Consider the following 6,970-nt stretch of genomic DNA (forward strand, 5'->3'; position numbering starts at 1 on the left):
AAATCATAGGATATTGCCAAGTTGGGCTACTCATATTCATAAGCTTTATTTAACTTACACTCATATTGGAGGGTTAGAGACTGCATATGTTCATATTTTCTGGTTGCGGAACAGCACCCTGAAGTATTCATGGACAAAACAAAACAGAAACGATTTGATTCAGATGTACAATGTTAAATCAGTGTTGTACATAGCTTACACAAAATAATAATGCACATATGTATTTGCAGCACCACACCAGACAGTATTTTGTCTCTCAGGCAAGAACAATATGCTTGGAAAATGATTGAAAAAAATATTTCTCACATTTAATTATGACAAGCTCACTATGAGTCATAAATGAATGGTGGAAAAGTTTTCCCACAGGGGAAACAATGGCTGTGTTTCGTGTAGGCTTACCCTGGAGTGACATTTTGATAACTGTAATTCACTTTAGGACAAGGAGACTTATCAATGTATTTACCTGCCAAAAAATGAAATGCTAATTAGCTGATATTGTGACTATCATAAAGAACTACAAATGCCATGATGATCTGGACGAGGTTGCCAATTCAACGCAAAGGTAAGAATCTCTGGATTAACTATCTAATGCTAAATTTAGCAATGAATAAATTGGCTACATTTCTTTAAATTGACAGCTCTGTGAACTGTCTTGTGCAAGGTTTAAGTTGACACAATACCTGTTACCAAAGGTGTCAGCTAGCGATGACATGCAGGGATTTGTAGTCTTGCATGATGTCTACTTTGATATTAATGAGCATTTTTTAATCTGAGTAATAGAGACAAATATTGTTGTCACCTTGTCCAAACAGAGATTTACATGCTAATCAAAATGTCATGCCAGGGTAAGCCTACACGAAACACAGCCCTTATTAAGTGTTTATAAAATTCCCTGTGGAAAATCAATTGGAGGTTTTATGGGTATTATGACACCTCTATAACTGATGTGTGTGTGTGTTCCTTCAATTAGATACAGCAAGGTCTGCGGTCATCTGCCTTTGGCCTAATGGGCTCCCGAGTGGCGCAGCGGTCTAAGGTACTGCATCTCAGTGTTTGAGGCATCACTAGAGACACTGGTTTGATTCCAGGCTGTATTACAACTGGCCGTGATTGGGAGTCCCATATGGCGGCACAGAATTGGCTCAGCGTCGTCCGTGTTAGGGTTTGGTTAAATAAAGGTTAAATAAATAAATAAATAAATAAATAAATAAATAAATAATAAAGAGGAGGAACCCAGACTTCATCAAAGAAATTGGAAACACAGACATTGTCATCCTGCCAGAAACATGGTATAGAGGAGACAGACTCATTGGTTGCCCTCTAGGTTACAGAGAGCTGGTAGTCCCATCCACCGAACTACCAGATGTGAAACAGAGAAGAGACTCAGGGGGTATGCTAATTGGTTATAGAGCAGACCTAACCCACTCTTAAAGTAGTCAAAACAGGAACATTTTACATCTGGCTAGAAATGTAATAAGGAAATGATCTCAACAGAGAAATGTGTCGTGTGTGAATTTAAGTATCTCTAATTTTCTCTTTCTTTCTCTCTCTCAGAGGATCTGAGCCCTAGGACCATGCCTCAGGACTATCTGACATGATGACTCCTTGCTGTCCCCAGTCCACCTGGCCATGCTGCTGCTCCAATTTCAACTGTTCTGCCTGTGATTATTATTATTTGACCATGCTGGTCATTTATGAACATTTGAACATCTTGGCCATGTTCTGTTATAATCTCCACCCGGCACAGCCAGAAGAGGACTGGCCACCCCACATAGCCTGGTTCCTCTCTATGTTTCTTCCAAGGTTTTGGCCTTTCTAGGGAGTTTTTCCTAGCCACCGTGCTTCTACACCTGCATTGCTTGCTGTTTGGGGTTTTAGGCTGGGTTTCTGTACAGCACTTTGAGATATCAGCTGATGTACGAAGGGCTATATAAATAAATTTGATTTGATTTGAAATGTCCTCATGTGTGCTACCTATATCCCACCAATAGAATCCCCATACTTTAATGATGACAGCTTCTCCATCCTAGATGGGGAGAACAACCATTTCCAGGCCAAGGGACATGTACTAGTCTGTGGCAAACCTAAATGCCAGAACTGGACAAGAACCTGACACTATCAGCACACAGGGAGACAAACACCTACCTGGAGAGAACAGTATTCCCTCCCAAATATGCCCCCCTAGACACAACTATGACAAAACAACCAAGAAAATGTGTCACAACTCCTGCAGCTTGGTCGCACGCTGGGTCTGTACATAGTCAATGTTAGGCTTCGAGGAGATTCCTATGGTAGGTACACCTACAGCACATCCATTGGCAGCAGTGCTGTAGTTGGGTGCTATAAAAAAGATAATCAACAACATCAACCACCGGAGCCACTGCCTGTTCACCCCGTTATCATCCAGAAGGCGAGGTCAGTACAGGTGCATCAAAGCTGGGACCGAGAGATAGAAGCTATTTTTCAATCTCAAGGCCATCAGACTGCTAAACAGCCATCACTAGCACTTCAGAGGCGGCTGCCTACAGACATAGATTAGGAATCACTGGCCACTTTTAGAAATGTATCTCTAGCCACTTTAATAATGTCTCCGTCTCTAGCATTACTCATCTCATCTGCATAAACTGCAATCCACACTATTCTACAGTATCTTAGTCACTTTTCAATTGTGTTTACATATTGCATCAGCCATTTCATATGTATGTACTGTATTGCATTCTATACTAAACCACTGACTGTTAAACAGCCATCTCCAGCACAGATTAGGAAGCACTGGCCACTTTAAGGAAATTGATCTCTAGCCACTTTAATATTGTCTCCGTATCTTGCATTACTCATCTCATATGTATAAACTGTACTCTATACTATTCTATGGTATCTTAGTCAATTTAATTGTGTGTAAATATTGCATCACCCATCTCGTATGTATATACTCTATTTTATACTATGCCACTGTGCTTAGTCCAATGCCACTCTGACATATACAGTTGAAGTCGGAAGTTTACATACACTTAGGTTGGAGTCATTAAAACTCGCTTTTCAAACACTCCACAAATGTCTTGTTAACAAACTATAGTTTTGGCAATCGGTTAGGACATCTACTTTGTGCATGTGTAGCCGATGTGAAATGGCTAGCTAGTTAGCGGTGGTGCGCGCTAGTGGCGTTTCAATCGGTGATGGTCACTTGCTCTGAGACCTTGAAGTAGTGGTTCCCCTTGCTCTGCAAGGGTCGCGTCTTTTGTGGAGCGATGGGTAACGATGCTTCGAGGGTGACTGTTGACGTGTGCAGAGCGTCCCTGGTTCGCGCCCAGGTCGGGGCGAGGGGACAGACGTAAAGTCTATACTGTTACACATGACACAAGTCATTTTTCCAACAATTGTTTACAGACAGATTATTTCACTTATAATTCACTATATCACAATTCCAGTGGGTCAGAGGTTTACATACACTAAGTTGACTATGCCTTTTTGTGTCATGGCTTTAGAAGATTCTGATAGATTGGAGGTGTACCTGTGGATGTATTTCAAGGTCTACCTTCAAACGCAGTGCCTGTTTGCTTGACATCATGGGAAAATCAAAAGAAATCAGCCAAGACCTCAGAAAAAAATTGTAGACCTCCACAAGTCCTCCACAAGTCTGGTTCATCCTTGGATGAAACGCCTGAAGGTACCACGTTCATCTGTACATCTGTACAACAATAGTACACAAGGAGAAACACCATGTGACCACGCAGACGTCATACCGCTCAGGAAGGAGACACGTTCTGTTTCCTAGAGATTAATGTACTTTGGTGCGAAAAGTTCAAATCAATCCCAGAACAACAGCAAAGGACCTTGTGAAGATGCTGGAGGAAACAGGTACAAAAGTATCTATCCACAGTAAAACAAGTCCTATATCGACATAACCTGATAGGCCACTCAGTAAGGCTGCTCCAAAACCACCATAGAAAAGTCAGACTACGGTTTGCAACTGCACACGGGGACAAAGATCGTATTTTTGGGAGAAATGTCCTCTGGTCTGATGAAAGAAAAATAGAACTGTTCGGCCATAATGACCATCGTTATGTTTGGAGGAAAAAGGGGGAGGCTTGCAAGCCGAAGAACACCATCACAACCGTGAAGCACAGGGTGGCAGCATCATGTTGTGGGGGTGCTTTGCTGCAGGAGGGACTGGTGCACTTCACAAAATAAATGACATCATGAGGAAGTAAAATCATGTGGATATATTGAAGCAACATCTCAAGATATCAGTCAGGAAGTTAAAGCTTGGTCGCAAATGGGTCTTCCAAATGGACAATGACCCCAATCATACTTCCAAAGTTGTGGCAAAATGGCTTAAGGACAACAAAGTCAAGGTATTGGAGTGGCCATCACAAAGCTCTGACCTCAATCCCATAGAAAATATGTGGGCAGAACTGAAAAATTGTGTGTGATTAACGAGGCCTACAAACCTGACTCAGTTACACCAGCTCTGACAGGAGGAATGGGCCAAAATTCACCCAAATTATTGTGGGAAGCTTGTGGAAGGCTACCCAAAACATTTGACCCAATTTAAACTATTTAAAGGCAATGCTACCAAATACTAATTGAGTGTATGTAAACTTCTGACCTAGTGGGAATGTGATGAAATAAAAAAAGCTGAAATAAATAATTCTCTCTACTATTATTCTGACATTTCACATTCTTAAAATAAAGTGGTGATCCTAACTGACCCAAGACAGGGAATTTTTACTAGGATTAATTGTAAGGAATTGTGAAAAACTGAGTTTAAATGTATTTGGCTAAGGTGTATGTAACCTTCCGACTTCAACTGTATGTATATATATTCTTAATCCATTCCTTACTTAGATTTATGTGTATGTTGTGAAACTGTTAGATATTACTTGTTAGATTTTACTGCCCTGTCGGAGCTAGAAGCACAAGTATTTCGCTGCCCCCCCAATAACATCTGCAAAACACGTATGTGACCAATAAATGTGATTTAACATTTCAAATGTCCTTCAGTGTAACTGTCCGGGTTAAAGATTGAATAACAAAAGTGTTTTTAAAATGTAGAAATTCATCCTAAAAATGTAAATTAACACCCATGGCATAATTGTGTTAGTGTTTGCAACAATATATAGGATAATGGGCAACATACTGTATCTAAAAAATATTTTAAAACTTGAATAACTTTTGTCTGGCTTTTGCTTTTTCATCAATGTCATTCAGTATATGGCAATGTAAACATATTTCCCATGCTAATAAAGCCCCTTGAATAGAGAGAGAGAGAGAGTCATATCAAAAGTCTTACTTCAGACAGCATTTTCAAGTTTAGGGACCTCATTCAGAAACACATTCTGTGTTGTCCCATACCTAATGTTGTCTCCAGGCTCAATTGCTACCGCATATAGACAGGTTGACAGAGAGCCGGGAGGTGGATGACATTATCCCATACCTATATATTGTCCCAAGGACATCATACCTATTTGTTCATATTTGTCCAAGGAACATTTTTATTTAAATGTTATTTCAACTTTATTTAACCAGGTAGGCCAGTTGAGAACAAGATCTCATTTACAACTGCGACCTGGCCAAGATAAAGCAAAGCAGTGCAACAAAAACAACAACACAGAGTTACACATGGGATAAACAAACGTACAGTCAATAACACAATAAAAACATATATGTACAGTATGTACAAAGTAGGAAGGTAAAGCAATAAATAGGACATAGATGTGAAATAATTACAATTTAGCATTAACACGAGTGATAGATGTGCAAATGATGATGTGCAAGTAGAGATACTGGGGTGCAAAAGAGCAAAGAGGATAAGTAACATTATGGGGATGAGGTAGATGGTTGTACCATTTACAGATTGGCTGTGTACAGGTACAGTGATCGGTAAGCTTCTCTGACAGCTGATACTTAAAGTTAGAGAGGGAGATATAAGACTCCAGCTTCAGCAATTTTTGCAATTCGTTCCAGTCATTGGCAGCAGAGAACTGTAAGGAAAGGTGGCCAAAGCAGGTGTTGGCTTTGGGGATGACCAGTGAGATATACCTGCGAGACCGCATTCTACGGGTGAGTGTTGTTATCGTGACCAGTGAGCTGAGATAAGGCGGAGCTTTACCTAGCAAAGACTTACAGATGACCTGGAGCCAGTGGGGCTGGCGACAAATATGTAGCAAGGGCCAGCCGACGAGAGCATACAGGTCGCAGTGGTGGGTGGTATATGGGGCTTTGGTGACAAACGGATGGCACTGTGATAGACTGCATCCAGTTTTCTGAGTAGAGTGTTGGAGGCTGTTTTGTAAATGACATCGCCAAAGTCGAGGATCGGTAGGATAGTCAGTTTTACGAGGGTATGTTTGGCAGCGAGTGTGAAGGAGGCTTTGTTGCGAAACAGAAAGCCGATTCTAGATGACATTTTTTTAATACCTTGAGTGTGGCTGAGGTGCAACCCGTGACCAGCTCGGAAACCAGATATCACAGCGGAGAAGGTACGGTGGAATTCGAAATGGTCAGTGATCTGTTTATTAACTTGGCTTTCAAATACTTTAGAAAGGCAGGGCAGGATAGATATAGGTCTGTAACAGCTTGGGTCTAGAGTGTCACCCCCTTGGAAGAGGGGGATGACCAGGGCAGTTTTCCAATCTTTAGGGATCTCGGTTGATACGAATGAGAGGTTGAACAGACTGGTAATAGGGGTTGCAACAATGGCGGTGGATAATTTTTAGAAAGAAAGGGTCCAGATTGTGTAGCCCAGCTAATTTGTATGGGTTCAGGTTTTGCAGCTGGGGAGGCTTGGGCAAGTCGCTGCGGGGGGTGTGGAGCTGTTGGCCGGGGTTGTGGTAGCCTTGGAGGAAAGCATGGCCAGCCATGGAGAAATACTTTTTGAAATTCTCGATTATCATGGATGTATCAGTGGGGACAGTGTTTCCTAGCCTCAGTGGGCAGCTGGGAGGAGGTGCTCTTATTCTCCATGGAT

This window comes from Oncorhynchus gorbuscha, linkage group LG26, assembly GCF_021184085.1.
Source record: "Oncorhynchus gorbuscha isolate QuinsamMale2020 ecotype Even-year linkage group LG26, OgorEven_v1.0, whole genome shotgun sequence".
NCBI lineage: Eukaryota > Metazoa > Chordata > Actinopteri > Salmoniformes > Salmonidae > Oncorhynchus > Oncorhynchus gorbuscha.